Genomic DNA, 18,409 nt, shown 5'->3' on the forward strand with positions numbered 1-18,409 from the left:
AATCATGATGCATTTCGAGCCAAGCCCCAACAAAAACGGAGGAGAAAACTTTCAGACGCTTTGAAAGCTTTTGGGGTACATATTACTCTTGTTGTTACACAAAATTTTGTTTTACGATTATTTTAGGCGGTAACGTTATGGTGTAAATGTCAAATACGTGGTCAATTTATCAAGATGAAGCCTGCTTAAAAATTTGCTCCAACAATTTTGGAGATGTGTCTGACTTTGACAGCAATGGCGGCAGTTCAACGCTGACAGTCGCAGTCGGGTGCAGATTTATTTCGGCAGGACTTTCTAAAATCTGCCGTTTGCTCTGACAGTTCTCTGTCTGACAGTCACATTTTGTCTTATTACTCACAAGCTAATTGACATTTAAAAAAAGAGTTAATGTTTGGAACACGATTTTGCTCTTACTGTTTGCTGCCTTAGTTCGTTTGAAATATTCGCTTCCTGCATTACATGAAGTACATTTTTTAATATTCACAAGACTGTAACTGTGCATTATAAATAATGTCACATTTGCACTATGTTTTACTGGATCTACAACTAAACTAGGTCCTCGTTTCTGGGAGAGTCCACAGCACCTCCTGTATCACAACCATTCTGCCGGCACACCTTCAGCAGCACGATGTTTCTAACGGGAGCTGGAGGGTGATCAGCTTCATTGAAGAACAGGAGGAGGAGAGGCACAACGTTTGTCATTTGTGATATGTTTTTAGACTTTTCTCCTAACTAAAAAAACTATGTTTTGTTAATTTCTTGATATAGTTCTTGTATTTAAATATTTTAACAATCAAATATTTTTCAACTGTGTTTTAGATATTAATTGTATGAAATAAATCAGTGAAGCCCCATTCAAATTCTACTCTATCTAATCTGCTCGATCACACTGCTGTCAACCCGCTCTACCTCCAAACTCCTTGGCTTACTCGCAGTTGGAGGGTTCCCCCCGAACGGGGGGACAAATCAAGGAACCAATCCCTGCACCCCGAACGGGGTGCCCTTACGGCCGTTTTTTTTTTTTTCGGCTAACCGCCCCCTGAACCTGGCAGGGTGGCGGGCGGACCTTTTGCTCCAGGCGGGGGACAAAGAGACAAATCCGGGGCCCACACAGACACTCTCACGCACGCAACAAACACACACACAACAAACTACCTGGACATGCGACATTTGCACACAACAGATTACAAGAAGACAGACATCCTTCAGATGCAACCACCACACACCACACTGGGTACACAAACATTGCACAAACATAAACACTAGACAATACAACATAACATGGAAATGCAGACTACATCCCAAAACACCACCACGAACAACAACACCTCGTAGGACACCAACAGGCAGCAGAGCACAAACAGACCAAAACAACACACTCGCCTCACCAACACTACCCTCAAAGGCAACACGGACAGACAACTCCAACAGAGATACAACAAACACAAGACCACCCCGCCAAACCTGGACCTGCAATAGCTGCAATAGAATCATCACACGCAGACAAACCTCACTCAGATGCAACTCAACACACCCACACTGGATACACAGACATTGCTCCGGCATCACCACCCGCCAATACACAAACACGTGGACATGCAGAACACACACGCAAACAACAAACACCCCAACACCACAACCCCCGAACAACCCACAAAGAACAACACCCACCAACAAAAACAACAAACACACACTGACCATACTACAAATAAACATCAACGGCATCCAAAACAAGAAAACAGAACTAGAAGAACTTTCCTCACAACAGCACGCAGACATCATCACCATACAAGAAACCAAACTAGAAAAACAACACAACACACCTCGTCTCACCAACTACACCAGCATTAGGAAAGACAGAGAACACAAGGGAGGAGGAGGACTGCTCACATACATTCACAAATCAGTCACATTCACTCCCATGAACATCCCCAACAACATTAACACCAACACTACAGAAATTCAAACCGTAAAGATTCACATAACCAACCACAAAAGACTACACATATGCAACATGTATATACCCCCCAGAGATACCACCCGACCAGACCACGCCACAGAAGACACAGACATCACCAACACCTTCCAATACATAAACTCGCTGAACAACACCATTCTAATCGCAGACATCAACGCTCACTCAACACAATGGCACTCTCCCTACGACGACCACAGAGGCACCCTCATTGCAGACATACTACAGAACTCCCAACAAATCACTCTAAACGCAAACACACCTACCAGAAAACCTACAAACATCAACCAACAACCAACATCACCGGACATCACAACAGCCAGCAACAGCATCACAAACAGAACAACATGGACCACAATACACGCACTCAGTTCAGACCACCTTCCTATCAAAATCACACACAACACGCGTGCTCCTTTCCGCCTACAACAACACCTTCAAACTTACACAAATTACAGGAAAGCAGACTGGGAAGGATACACCTCTGAAATAGAATCAGCACTGGAGAACTTAACCATACCTGACAACATCCACACAGCCAACACCATGCTCATAAACCTCATACTTACAGCAGACAAACACCACATACCCCACAGAAAAATAAAAAGCAAATCACTTCTCCTACCACAACACATCAGAACACTCATCAGCCAAAGAAACGACATCAGACAACAAAACCACCAAGACCCACGCATCACAGACCTAAACAAAGAAATAGACAAACAAATCCAAAAACACAAACAAGAGCTATGGAAAGAACACTTAACGGATGCATGGAACCACAGACACAAACAATACATACTCTGGAACACAGTAACAAGACTATCTAACAAAGAACAAAAAGCACCAGAAAACACCACAATACAGTTCGGACAACACACGGCAATATCCAACAAACAGAAAGCACGAGCATTCAACAAACAATTCACCAACATAATACAACACAAAACCAACAGAACGTACAGACAACTACAACGCAAAATACGAAAACTCAACACCACGCCCATAACCATCACAGAACAACAAGTCAAACAAGCACTACAACGCTCCAAAAGCAACAACTCCACAGGCCCAGACAACATAAACATCAGACATCTGAAACACCTAGGCCCCAAAGCAATAACACTACTCACACACACTTACAACACATCACTCAACACCAACACCATCCCCGCAATATGGAAGACTGCAAAAATAATCCCAATACCAAAACCCAACAAAAACCACGCACTCGGCCCATCCTACAGACCAATAGCACTACTCAGCCCAATAGCCAAAACAATGGAAAAGGTAATACTACCCTTCATTACCAACAACACTCAACTACCCTCTCACCAACACGGCTTCCGAAAACAACACTCCACAACCACAGCACTACACCACATACACAACATCATAGCCACAGGTTTCAATCAACAAAAACCACCACAACGAACAGTTGCCATAGCCCTAGACATGTCCAAAGCCTTTGACACGGTAAACCTACACACACTCACAAACAAACTCAACAACACTAACACCCCAAACATCATCATCAAATACATCTTCAACTACATAAGGGGACGCAGACAATACACTCAATACCGGGGGGAAACATCAGAACACAGAAACACGAAAACGGGGGTAACACAGGGGGGAGTACTTTCACCAACACTATTCAACATATACATGGCAGACTTACCACAACCACCTCCAAATGTACACACAGTTACATATGCAGACGACATCACCATTCTATCCACACATGTCAAACCACAACAGGCACAACAACAAGTACAAAAATATCTCCACGACATATACAACTGGACAAAACAGAACCAACTCACACTCAACGCAGACAAAACCACCACCACTCTGTTCACACCGGATCCGGCAGAATACAGCAACAGACTCACTTTACAAATAGATAACACCACCCTACCCACAGTCCGCGAACGCAAAATACTGGGATTAACATGGGACCCCAAACTCACCTTCTCAAAACACACACAACACACTCTAACCCGCGCCAAGCAATCAAACAAAATACTTAAAGCCTTAACAACCACTCACTGGGGAAAATCCAAAGAAACTATACTCACCACATACAAAGCAACCACACTCGCACGCCTCGAATACGCAAACACTATATGGTCACCAACACTATCGGACACAAACAAGACAAAACTCCAGACCACACAGAACACCGCACTCAGAATAGCAACAGGATGCACACAAGACACAAACATACAACACTTGCATGAGGAAACAAAAACTCTCCCACTGAACACCCATCTAAAACTACACGCATCGCAAATCAGACAAAAAGCCCAACACCCAACCCACCCACTACACCCACTCACTCAACAACCACCACCACCCAGACAAAAGAAACAAACAATCTTCCACAACAACAACTACACACACAACAAAGACACAGCACCACAGGACACCAACAACGACACCATAAAACAGAACATGAAAGACATACACACCCACTTTGTACAAACACACTTGGACACCAGACAACACAACCAAGTAATACATGCACCAGCACCAGAAATAGACCCATCAGAGCAAGACCTACCACACAGAACCAGACAACTCCTAGCACAACTCCAAACCAACAAATCACCAGCCCTCCACTCCTACCTACACAACATTACACCGGACACACACCCAACACCACTCTGTGCGCTATGCGGCACGCAAGTGCACGACACACAACACCTGTTCACCTGCACAAACATACCCACCACACTGACTCCGGAGGACCTCTGGCGAAACCCAAGCGGAGTGGCGGCCCTGCTCGCCCGCTGGGCGGCGGAGGGGGGTCTGGGGATCCGGGAGACGGAGTGAGGGCCCGGTCCCCCAATGTCGGGGCACGGGTGGGGTCGACAACAACAACAACAACATCAACCTGCTGTAAATAATGCCTCCATTCATGATTGTAGAAACCCCAGAACGGTAAACATGTGATTATTTTATTTTAAAATATAAGAAGCCTATGTTTTGCAATTGTGCTCATTTTCATTGTATTGCACGACAAATATAATAGATGAGCCGGTTTGGGGACATCATCAACCAAGCTGCTGCTCCAATTGCAATGCGATATATTGTCCTGCTCTCCTAAATTCGCATCTACACCACAAATTATAACATCCTAACTGATTTAGCAACAACTGAAAATTCACATCATTATTTAGGGAGTTGCATAACTGTTGCATTATATGGTGCCCTATTCATTTTATTTAGTATAGCATACATATATAAAAGTGGAAAGATACTGCAGAGCTGTGCCATTACTCTTTATCTCTGTGTACATAATAAATAAACATCACCTACAGATACATTGGTAAAAATTGCTTGATTCCTTCTGTATACTGTAGATATTACGCAAATGGCGGTAAATAATTGTGAAAGCTCAGAATCAGGTTTTAAAGGGTTAATTCTTTGCTGGGTGGAGCTCTTATCATGGAGCCAATAGGAGGTGTCCTCGGGTGGTGTCCGTCCCTCATTCAGCTCGGGTCCTCCACCAGAGGCCAGGAAGCCCGAGGGCCCCGCGCAGTACCCCCGCCGCTCCCAGCACCGCACACCTCCGGACCGAGATGTCCGACGCTGGTCCCGGGATCTGTCGCAACCACCCATCCAGTCCGGGGGTCACTGCCCCGAGCGCCCCGACCACCACAGGCACGACCGCCACCCCCGCCCCCCAGGCCCTCCCCAGCCCCTCCCCGAGCCCCTGGTACCCCCCGAGCCCCCCATGCTCCCCCCTCCCGATGCCTCCACCACCTGGGACCGCCACATCCACCACAACGGCCCTCCTCCGCCCCCCATCCACGACCACGACATCTGGCTGGCTCGCCACCACCATCCCGCCAGTCTGGATCCGGAAGTCCCACAGGATCCCCGCTCCGCCACCCTCCACCACCCTCGGAGGTGCCCCCCACTCCGACCCCGGGGCCCCCAGTCCACACTCCGCACAGATGCCTCGGCAGACCACGCCAGCCACCTGGCCATGGCGCTCCACGCAGGCCCCCCCTGCCAGCATCCCACACCCCGCAGCCACGTGCCGGATCGTCCCAGGCGCCTCCCCGCACAACCCACACCCCGGGTCCTGTCCGGCGCGGCACATCCGGGCCTCGACGGCTCCGGCGCCCAAGGCCCGCTCCTGAGCAGCCAGGATGAGCGCCCCTGCGCTGTCCCCCAGGCCAGTCCCCTCCAGCCACCGATAGGACTTCTTGAGATCAGCCACCTCAGCCACGGTCCGGTGGCACATCCCGCATAGGGGCCCGCCCCACCACGATGGTCCCCCCCCAGCGCCCGTCCCTCCGCTCCCCACTTGGGGCAAAAAATGAGCACATAACACCATCCAGTGTGGGTCCTTGGGCAAGAGCCTTCACGCTAATGCGTACCTCATACAATGATGAGAGACAATAAAATGAATGACATGCCAGCTCAGACGTCGCCCGGCCAAACAAGGTCTGCGTCAGGTGCTGGGGAACCAAAGCACCTTGATGAAAAATGGAGCAGAGATGGGCAAGATGCAATAACATGGCTCTGTTGGAATGCTACTACTCAAGCAAGCCTAGTCAGAGAGGTTACATGGAGAGAATGTGGGCTAAATGGTTACTTCGAAACCCACAGTCACGGGTGGCCACGAAACAACTCGTAACTCAGTGTTCCAACATCCACAAACGGCAACTGCTGTCACAACTTGAGATTGATGAGGTACAACGCAGGTTCCATGGTGAGGGGCCCCAGGCTGCCAGATCAGAGGAGGAGTTCATACCAGAGTGAATGCAGATGATGAGATTGGGAGGCCAGCCCCAATGAATGAAATGCTGAGCGAGGCAGCAACTGACCTGAAAGCTAAGATCATGGCAAGAATGAAAGCTGGGAAACCTAGAATCCGATTACAACGGCTATGTGAAGTACCACCTGAAAGTCTCTTGGAAAGTGTGAATTCAGCACTGAGGGCGATCCTTACCGTAACGATCACGGAAATGAACTGATATACGCTTCAGCATCAGTGATCCTTGAGATGCTTGGCTATAAGAGCAACCATGGAAGCCATGAGATACATTACCGACCATGGAAAAGACGGTTGGAGGCTAAGATCAAGGCGGCTCGGAAAGATGTGAGTCAATTGACTGAGGTCCAGAGAGGTGTGATGAAAAGGCCGATCCTGAGAGGTACATCCAGATGACCATATATGAAGCACTCGAAACAAAGGCTCCAAGCCTTGTCCAGCCGCCTAAAGCGGTACACGAAAGAGAATGAGGCCAGACGAATAAACAGGCTGTTTGCAACACAACCTGCGAAAGTGTACGCTCAGTGGCAGGGTCCTAACAACAGAGCTGATCCACCAAGACTGGAAACTGAAAGGTACTGGAGAGGCAGATGGGAGAAGGAGGTTGCACATAACAGCAGTGCACAATGGCTGGTCACCCAAAGAGAGGAGCACAGACACCTCCCTGAACAGAACCCAATTACCATAACAGTGGCAGACATAAAGGAAATAGTCTCAAATATGAAGAACTGGACAGCACCAGGCCCGGACATGGTCCACACTTACTGGCTAAAGAGACTCACAGCACTCCATGAGCGCCCAGCAGCACAAATGAACCAGCTGCCTAGGGATGGGACTCACCCAGGATGGCTAACCGAAGGGCGAACGATCCTTATCATGAAAGATCCCTCAAAGGGTGCAGTCGCATCCAACTATCGGCCAATAACCTGTCCCTCCACAATTTTGGAAGCTCATGTTGCGGCTAAGATAAGTGCACACATGGATCAATACATGAGCGAAGCACGGAAGGGCATTGGTAGAGATACCAGGGGAGCCAAACATCAGCTCCTGGTTGACAGAACAGTCGCACAAGACTGCAGGTCCCGATGTACCAACCTGTGCACAGCCTGGATTGATTAAAAGAAAGCCTATGACTCGATGCCACATACATGGATCACTGAATGCTTGGATGTGTATAAGGTGAACAGGACCCTAAGAGCCTTCGTTGCGAACTTGATGAGGATGTGGAAAACCACACTTGAAGCCAATGGCAAGCCACTTACCCAAGTGTCCATCAAATGTGGCATATACCAAGGTGATGCACTCTCCCCATTGCTGTTCTGCATTGGACTGAACTCCCTAAGCCAAGTAATCACCAAGACAGGCTATGGATACAGCCTCAGAAATGAAGCTACGATCAGTCACCTCCTCTACATGGATGACATAAAGCTGTATGCTAAGAGTGAAAGGGACATAGACTCCCTGATCCACACAACCAGGATCTACAGCAGCGACATCGGGATGTGATAGTCGGATGGTGACTAAGAGAGGAACGGTAGTCCGGACTGAAGGGGTCTCACTCCCCGAAGGAACAATAGCAGACATTGAGGACAGCTACAAGTACCTCGGTGTACCACAAGCCAATGGCAACCTTGAACTGGCAACAAGGAAAGCGGCTGGGGACTAGTGAGTGTGAGAGCCACTGTCCAGGATGAAACATCCAAGCTCCATGAATACATCAAGGAGAAGGCTCCAACGGATGACGTACTCAGAGAATGTCTCAGACAATGGGCAACAGAGGATGAGGCGCTGGAAGAGGGACCATCATCGGAGGACAAGCCCCTACACGGGATGTACCACCGGACCATAACTGAAGTGGCCGATCTCAAGAATTCCCATCAGTGGCTAGAGAGGGCTGGCCTGAAGGACAGTACAGAGGCACTCATCCTGGCTGCTCAGGAGCAGGCCCTGAGCACTAGAGCCATTGAGGCCCAGATATACCACACCAGACAAGACCCAAGGTGTAGGTTGTGCAAAGAGGCACCTGAGACGATCTAACACATAACTGCAGGGTGTAAGGTGCTGGCAGGGAAAGCCTATATGGAACGCCATAACCAGGTGGCTGGCATAGTCTACCGAAACATCTGTGCGGAGTACGGACTGGAAACCCCAAGGTCAAAATGGGAAACACCTCCGAAGGTGGTGGAGAATGACAGAGCGAAGATCCTATGGGACTTCCAGATCCAGACTGACAAGATGGTAATGGCGAACCAACCAGATATCCTGATGATAGATAAAGGGCAGAGGAAAGCCGTTGTAGTGGATGTAGCGGTCCCAAGTGCTGGAAACATCAGAAAGAAGGAACACGAGAAACTCGAGAAATCCCAAGGGCTCAGAGAGGAGCTGGAGAGAGCCTGGAAGGTAAAGGGGACAGTCGTGCCTGTGGTGGTCGGAGCACTCGGGGCAGTGACCCCCAAACTAGATGATGAGTGGTTGCAACAGATCCCGGGAACAACATCGGACATCTCAGTCCAGAAATGTGCAGTGCTGGGAACGGCAAGGATACTGCGCAGAACCCTCAAGCTTCCTGGCCTCTGGTAGAGGACCCCAGCTGAATGAGGGATGGACACCACCTGAGGGGTGAGACGAGGATTTTTTTTATAGATATACAGTAGATACACATTCACTCCCATGAACATCCCCAACAACATTAACACCAACACTACAGAAATTCAAACCGTAAAGATTCACATAACCAACCACAAAAGACGACACATATGCAACATGTATATACCCCCCAGAGATACCACCCGACCAGACCACGCCACAGAAGACACAGACATCACCAACACCTTCCAATACATAAACTCGCTGAACAACACCATTCTAACCGCAGACATCAACGCTCACTCAACACAATGGCACTCTCCCTACGACGACCACAGAGGCACCCACATTGCAGACATACTACAAAACTCCCAACAAATCACTCTAAACGCAAACACACCCACCAGAAAACCTACAAACATCAACCAACAACCAACATCACCGGACATCACAACAGCCAGCAACAGCATCACAAACAGAACAACATGGACCACAATACACGCACTCAGTTCAGACCACCTTCCTATCAAAATCACACACAACACGCGTGCTCCTTTCCGCCTACAACAACACCTTCAAACTTACACAAATTACAGGAAAGCAGACTGGGAAGGATACACCTCTGAAATAGAATCAGCACTGGAGAACATAACCATACCTGACAACATCCACACAGCCAACACCATGCTCACAAACCTCATACTTACAGCAGACAAACACCACATACCCCACGGAAAAATAAAAAGCAAATCACTTCTCCTACCACAACACATCAGAACACTCATCAGCCAAAGAAACGACATCAGACAACAAAACCACCAAGACCCACGCATCACAGACCTAAACAAAGAAATAGACACACAAATCCAAAAACACAAACAAGAGCTATGGAAAGAACACTTAACGGATGCATGGAACCACAGACACAAACAACACATACTCTGGAACACAGTAACAAGACTATCAAACAAAGAACAAAAAGCACCAGAAAACACCACAATACAGTTCGGACAACACACGGCAATATCCAACAAACAGAAAGCACGAGCATTCAACAAACAATTCACCAACATAATACAACACAAAACCAACAGAACATACAGACAACTACAACGCAAAATACGAAAACTCAACACCACGCCCATAACCATCACAGAACAACAAGTCAAACAAGCACTACAACGCTCCAAAAGCAACAACTCCACAGGCCCAGACAACATAAACATCAGACATCTGAAACACCTAGGCCCCAAAGCAATAACACTACTCACACACACTTACAACACATCACTCAACACCAACACCATCCCCGCAATATGGAAGACTGCAAAAATAATCCCAATACCAAAACCCAACAAAAACCACGCACTCGGCCCATCTTACAGACCAATAGCACTACTCAGCCCAATAGCCAAAACAATGGAAAAGGTAATACTACCCTTCATTACCAACAACACTCAACTACCCTCTCACCAACACGGCTTCCGAAAACAACACTCCACAACCACAGCACTACACCACATACACAACATCATAGCCACAGGTTTCAATCAACAAAAACCACCACAACGAACAGTTGCCATAGCCCTAGACATGTCCAAAGCCTTTGACACGGTAAACCTACACACACTCACAAACAAACTCAACAACACTAACACCCCAAACATCATCATCAAATACATCTTCAACTACATAAGGGGACGCAGACAATACACTCAATACCGGGGGGAAACATCAGAACATAGAAACACGAAAACGGGGGTACCACAGGGGGGAGTACTTTCACCAACACTATTCAACATATACATGGCAGACTTACCACAACCACCTCCAAATGTACACACAGTTACATATGCAGACGACATCACCATTCTATCCACACATGTCAAACCACAACAGGCACAACAACAAGTACAAAAATATCTCCACGACATATACAACTGGACAAAACAGAACCAACTCACACTCAACGCAGACAAAACCACCACCACTCTGTTCACACCGGATCCGGCAGAATACAGCAACAGGCTCACTTTACAAATAGATAACACCACCCTACCCACAGTCCGCGAACCCAAAATACTGGGATTAACATGGGACCCCAAACTCACCTTCTCAAAACACACACAACACACTCTAACCCGCGCCAAGCAATCAAACAAAATACTTAAAGCCTTAACAACCACTCACTGGGGAAAATCCAAAGAAACTATACTCACCACATACAAAGCAACCACACTCACACGCCTCGAATACGCAAACACTATATGGTCACCAATACTATCGGACACAAACAAGACAAAACTCCAGACCACACAGAACACAGCACTCAGAATAGCAACAGGATGCACACAAGACACAAACATACAACACTTGCATGAGGAAACAAAAACTCTCCCACTGAACACCCATCTAAAACTACACGCATCGCAAATCAGACAAAAAGCCCAACACCCAACCCACCCACTACACCCACTCACTCAACAACCACCACCACCCAGACAAAAGAAACAAACAATCTTCCACAACAACAACTACACACACAACAAAGACACAGCACCACAGGACACCAACAACGACACCATAAAACAGAACATGAAAGACATACACACCCACTTTGTACAAACACACTTGGACACCAGACAACACAACAAAGTAATACATGCACCAGCACCAGAAATAGACCCATCAGAGCAAGACCTACCACACAGAACCAGACAACTCCTAGCACAACTCCGAACCAACAAATCACCAGCCCTCCACTCCTACCTACACAACATTACACCGGACACACACCCAACACCACTCTGTGCGCTATGCGGCACGCAAGTGCACGACACACAACACCTGTTCACCTGCACAAACATACCCACCACACTGACTCCGGAGGACCACTGGCGAAACCCAAGCGGAGTGGCGGCCCTGCTCGCCCGCTGGGCGGCGGAGGGGGGTCTGGGGATCCGGGAGACGGAGTGAGGGCCCGGTCCCCCAATGTCGGGGCACGGGTGGGGTCGACAACAACAACAACAACAACATAAAAAAAGACTTCCCCTTTAAATATTCCTGCTGCATAATATATCTCCTTTCCTTTCGTAAAGGATGGTCAGAACCTTTCCTAAGCATTATTAAAATTTAGACGATCTTTGCTCCAGGTGCTACCGGCTCATCTCACTCGGTTAGGATAGGAAAGGAAAGTTCCTATGCCAAAATGATAATCCAAAAAGGGCCCCTGTTGGTGGATAATCAGGCCATGGGAGGTGTGAGTAAATTGTGAGGGGGTGTTGGCTGGAGCTAGAAATAATTTTGGTGTCTTGTCCCTGCAGTAGGTTCATTAAAAGAGCAACCAGTGTTTTCACCACCATGGTCGGATCTTACTCTGGAGGGTAACCCATACAGGCAGGTGGCTTGGACAAAATATTTCAACACTGTCAAAGCTGTGTTGTCTGTGCTCCAGTTGAAGGTACGTTATTAGCCTGGAATTCCCATCAATGCCGGCATGTGTCACAAACACCCACCTGTAAAACAAACATGAAAAGAATAATGATTAAATACAAGAAAACAATCAAGTTTCATATCTTGTTTGAAATATCATCTCGGTAGAGAAGGTATTGCTGTGCACTTAAGACTACATGGAGGCAATTTGGAGTTTGTGTAACTTGGATATACAAATGATAAAATTCAATTTAATCTGTGCTGTCCATACAATATGGCTTTCTAATGCTCCCACGAGTACAAATATAAGATGATCCCTTATTACCGAATGAGACGCATATGCCCATCTATGTGCCATAAACTATTGGGGAATGGCACATAGTATGTTCTTCTAGCCACAGTCTGTCTCCATCTCTGGGCTGCAGCAGCTGGCTCAATACGGTTGAGGATTTCTCGAACTCTTTTTCTTTGTACTACAATACCATCAGCACGCAGGTATGCCCTCATCATCTGCAACAGGTTCATAAAACAACACAATAAAGAAAGTACACTTTCACAATGAATATAATGATATATACATGAAGGGACAAGAGTATGTAGCAGAACACTTGCTTCCGAGCCTGATCTGGGAAATTGGCTGTGCAATCTTCTGACATGCTCTTCCAGGTCAACATCATGAATGGGAGTAAATCTATTTCTGGCTGAAATCTGAAAAAACTTCATTTTTTTATGCAGGTATGAAGAGGAACAACACAACATCTCAGTGATGGCTCTCACTGTAAAGCCCTGAGTGGGGAGCAGTTCAATTTGATCACTTGTAATTTCAAGTGCTGGTCTTCCTCGTCTACCTAAAGTATGGAAATAAAAGGATTAAGGAATTCAAGCAAACGAATCACTACGTGTTTTTTATATACTGTATACAGTACAGGCATATAGACACAGATGTACATAAAAGTATATGCAGCTTCAAAACCACGAGCAGCTATTTTCTCTAACCATTTTACTCAAGAAAAAAATAATTCAAACTTATAATTGAATAACTAAAAGATCACTAGTTATTGCTTAAAAGTGTACAGCCATCGCGTTACTTAATAGTCTACTGATTTGCAGGAAAACCACTGGTATAAAACGACGTTTGACAGGGTGATAGAAGGTAAGTCACAGCAAGTCGTCAGTAAAACCCGTGTGTAGTTTGAATAAAAATACATACGAAAAACCAATGACAAAAAATGGTAGCCATTTTACCTGTGTGCAAACGATGTGCCACATGGGAACAAACACGTCCACCATTAGGAGTGGGTCCCGCAATGATGACAGATCGGAGATCTATTGGACTTTGAATCAAACTTTGAATAGTATCAGCGCTAAACTGGTCACTAACTCTTCTTAAATTAGCAATTGAAATGTTTATCGCGCGTGCTTCACTTTCACCGGCAGACCCTTGATGACAGGCACTCTCTATTGCCCTGCACCTTCGCCGAATACGTCTCAGGACACTGTCCGCCATTGTTGTTTTAAAAAACTAAGTGGGCACAGAATTTCCAAAATCATGAGCCCTGACTGGTGGGATGACACTATTTTGAAACGTACAGCCAATAGGATACCGTTACATGTTTTCGTAATCATCCTTATTTGCATTTAATGCAAGTACAGTGTAATGTCACTAGCACTACAAGTGGGCACATTTATGGCCTTACATGTTCACTAGTAAGCGTCAAAATCATCTTACCAGTGAACTAGTGGGCACATTTATGGCCTTAAATGTTCAGTAGTAAGCGTCAAAATAATCTTATTAGTGAACTAGTGGGCGTTTTGCGGCTTACATGTTCACTAGTAAGCGTCAAAATGACCTTACTAGTGAACTAGTGAGCGTTTTGTGGCTTACATGTTCACTAGTAAGCGTCAAAATGACCTTACTAGTAAACTAGTGAGCGTTTTGTGGCTTACATGTTCACTAGTAAGCGTCAAAATGATCTTACTAGTGAACTATTGGGCGTTTTGTGGCTTACATGTTCACTAGTAAGCCTCAAAATGATCTTACTAGTGAACTAGTAGGCGATGTGTGGCTTACATGTCAACTAGTAAGCCTCAAAATGAACTTACTAGTGAACTAGTGGGCACATTTATGGCCTTACATGTTCACTAGTAAGCCTCAAAATGATCTTACTAGTGAACTAGTGGGCGTTTTGTGGCTTACATGTTCACTAGTAAGCGTCAAAATGACCTTACTAGTGAACGAGTGAGCGTTTTGTGGCTGACATGTTCATAAATAAGTGTCAAAATGATCTTACTAGGGAACTAGTGGGCACATTTATGGCCTTACATGTTCACTAGTAAGCGTCAAAATTACCTTACTAGTGAACCAGTGAGCGTTTTGTGGCTTACATGTTCACTAGTAAGCGTCAAAATGACCTTACTAGTGAACTAGTGAGCGTTTTGTGGCTTACATGTTCACTAGTAAGCGTCAAAATGATCTCACTAGTGAACTAGTGGGCGTTCTGTGGCTTACATGTTCACTAGAAGCCTCAAAATTATCTTACTAGTGAACTAGCGGGCGTTTTGTGGCTTACATGTCAACTAGTAAGCCTCAAAATGATCTTACTAGTGAACTAGTGGGCACATTTATGGCCTTACATGTTCACTAGTAAGCGTCAAAATGACCTTACTAGTGAACTAGTGGGCAAAATGGAATAAATACTCAAAGGGCTTGCCAGGCAAGCCCATTGAGTATTTAAAGGGTTCAAAGGGCTTGCCTGGCAAGCCCTTTGAGTATTTATTCATCCGTGATGGTATTGTAGACCAATGAGAGCACGTCCGACAGACACGTGGACTTCGGGCGGCCAATCATGATGCATTTCGAGCCAAGCCCCAACAAAAACGGAGGAGAAAACTTTCAGACGCTTTGAAAGCTTTTGGGGTACATATTACTCTTGTTGTTACACAAAATTTTGTTTTACGATTATTTTAGGCGGTAACGTTATGGTGTAAATGTCAAATACGTGGTCAATTTATCAAGATGAAGCCTGCTTAAAAATTTGCTCCAACAATTTTGGAGATGTGTCTGACTTTGACAGCAATGGCGGCAGTTCAACGCTGACAGTCGCAGTCGGGTGCAGATTTATTTCGGCAGGACTTTCTAAAATCTGCCGTTTGCTCTGACAGTTCTCTGTCTGACAGTCACATTTTGTCTTATTACTCACAAGGTAATTGACATTTAAAAAAAGAGTTAATGTTTGGAACACGATTTTGCTCTTACTGTTTGCTGCCTTAGTTCGTTTGAAATATTCGCTTCCTGCATTACATGAAGTACATTTTTTAATATTCACAAGACTGTAACTGTGCATTATAAATAATGTCACATTTGCACTATGTTTTACTGGATCTACAACTAAACTAGGTCCTCGTTTCTGGGAGAGTCCACAGCACCTCCTGTATCACAACCATTCTGCCGGCACACCTTCAGCAGCACGATGTTTCTAACGGGAGCTGGAGGGTGATCAGCTTCATTGAAGAACAGGAGGAGGAGAGGCACAACGTTTGTCATTTGTGATATGTTTTTAGACTTTTCTCCTAACTAAAAAAACTATGTTTTGTTAATTTCTTGATATAGTTCTTGTATTTAAATATTTTAACAATCAAATATTTTTCAACTGTGTTTTAGATATTAATTGTATGAAATAAATCAGTGAAGCCCCATTCAAATTCTACTCTATCTAATCTGCTCGATCACACTGCTGTCAACCCGCTGTACCTCCAAACTCCTTGGCTTACTCGCAGTTGGAGGGTTCCCCCCGAACTGGGGGACAAATCCAGGAACCAATCCCTGCACCCCGAACGGGGTGCCCTTACGGCCGTTTTTTTTTTTTTCGGCTAACCGCCCCCTGAACCTGGCAGGGTGGCGGGCGGACCTTTTGCTCCAGGCGGGGGACATAGAGACAAATACGGGGCCCACACAGACACTCTCACGCACGCAACAAACACACACACAACAAACTACCTGGACATGCGACATTTGCACACAACAGATTACAAGAAGACAGACATCCTTCAGATGCAACCACCACACACCACACTGGGTACACAAACATTGCACAAACATAAACACTAGACAATACAACATAACATGGAAATGCAGACTACATCCCAAAACACCACCACGAACAACAACACCTCGTAGGACACCAACAGGCAGCAGAGCACAAACAGACCAAAACAACACACTCGCCTCACCAACACTACCCTCAAAGGCAACACGGACAGACAACTCCAACAGAGATACAACAAACACAAGACCACCCCCCCAAACCTGGACCTGCAATAGCTGCAATAGAATCATCACACGCAGACAAACCTCACTCAGATGCAACTCAACACACCCACACTGGATACACAGACATTGCTCCGGCATCACCACCCGCCAATACACAAACACGTGGACATGCAGAACACACACGCAAACAACAAACACCCCAACACCACAACCCCCGAACAACCCACAAAGAACAACACCCACCAACAAAAACAACAAACACACACTGACCATACTACAAATAAACATCAACGGCATCCAAAACAAGAAAACAGAACTAGAAGAACTCGCCTCACAACAGCACGCAGACATCATCACCATACAAGAAACCAAACTAGAAAAACAACACAACACACCTCGTCTCACCAACTACACCAGCATTAGGAAAGACAGAGAACACAAGGGAGGAGGAGGACTGCTCACATACATTCACAAATCAGTCACATTCACTCCCATGAACATCCCCAACAACATTAACACCAACACTACAGAAATTCAAACCGTAAAGATTCACATAACCAACCACAAAAGACTACACATATGCAACATGTATATACCCCCCAGAGATACCACCCGACCAGACCACGCCACAGAAGACACAGACATCACCAACACCTTCCAATACATAAACTCGCTGAACAACACCATTCTAACCGCAGACATCAACGCTCACTCAACACAATGGCACTCTCCCTACGACGACCACAGAGGCACCCTCATTGCAGACATACTACAGAACTCCCAACAAATCACTCTAAACGCAAACACACCTACCAGAAAACCTACAAACATCAACCAACAACCAACATCACCGGACATCACAACAGCCAGCAACAGCATCACAAACAGAACAACATGGACCACAATACACGCACTCAGTTCAGACCACCTTCCTATCAAAATCACACACAACACGCGTGCTCCTTTCCGCCTACAACAACACCTTCAAACTTACACAAATTACAGGAAAGCAGACTGGGAAGGATACACCTCTGAAATAGAATCAGCACTGGAGAACTTAACCATACCTGACAACATCCACACAGCCAACACCATGCTCACAAACCTCATACTTACAGCAGACAAACACCACATACCCCACGGAAAAATAAAAAGCAAATCACTTCTCCTACCACAACACATCAGAACACTCATCAGCCAAAGAAACGACATCAGACAACAAAACCACCAAGACCCACGCATCACAGACCTAAACAAAGAAATAGACAAACAAATCCAAAAACACAAACAAGAGCTATGGAAAGAACACTTAACGGATGCATGGAACCACAGACACAAACCATACATACTCTGG

The 18,409-nt window shown here is 46.0% G+C and overlaps 1 protein-coding gene across 4 annotated transcripts in view; it reads left to right on the plus strand.

The window, feature by feature from the left end:
* Nucleotides 1-18,409, plus strand: part of LOC127587825 (uncharacterized) — a 257,761-nt gene that overhangs the window by 210,254 nt on the left and 29,098 nt on the right. The window contains exon 2 of one of the 4 annotated variants that reach the window (XM_052046299.1): nucleotides 16,183-16,425. The exons of 2 other annotated variants lie outside the window; for them this stretch is intronic. The gene's annotated coding sequence lies outside the window, so the exon portion shown is untranslated. Of the gene's footprint in view, nucleotides 1-555; nucleotides 808-16,182; nucleotides 16,426-18,409 lie in introns of those variants that run through there. One more of the 4 variants, XM_052046296.1, reaches the window with a different exon arrangement.

The sequence above is a fragment of the Hippocampus zosterae genome, chromosome 16 (assembly GCF_025434085.1).
Source record: "Hippocampus zosterae strain Florida chromosome 16, ASM2543408v3, whole genome shotgun sequence".
NCBI lineage: Eukaryota > Metazoa > Chordata > Actinopteri > Syngnathiformes > Syngnathidae > Hippocampus > Hippocampus zosterae.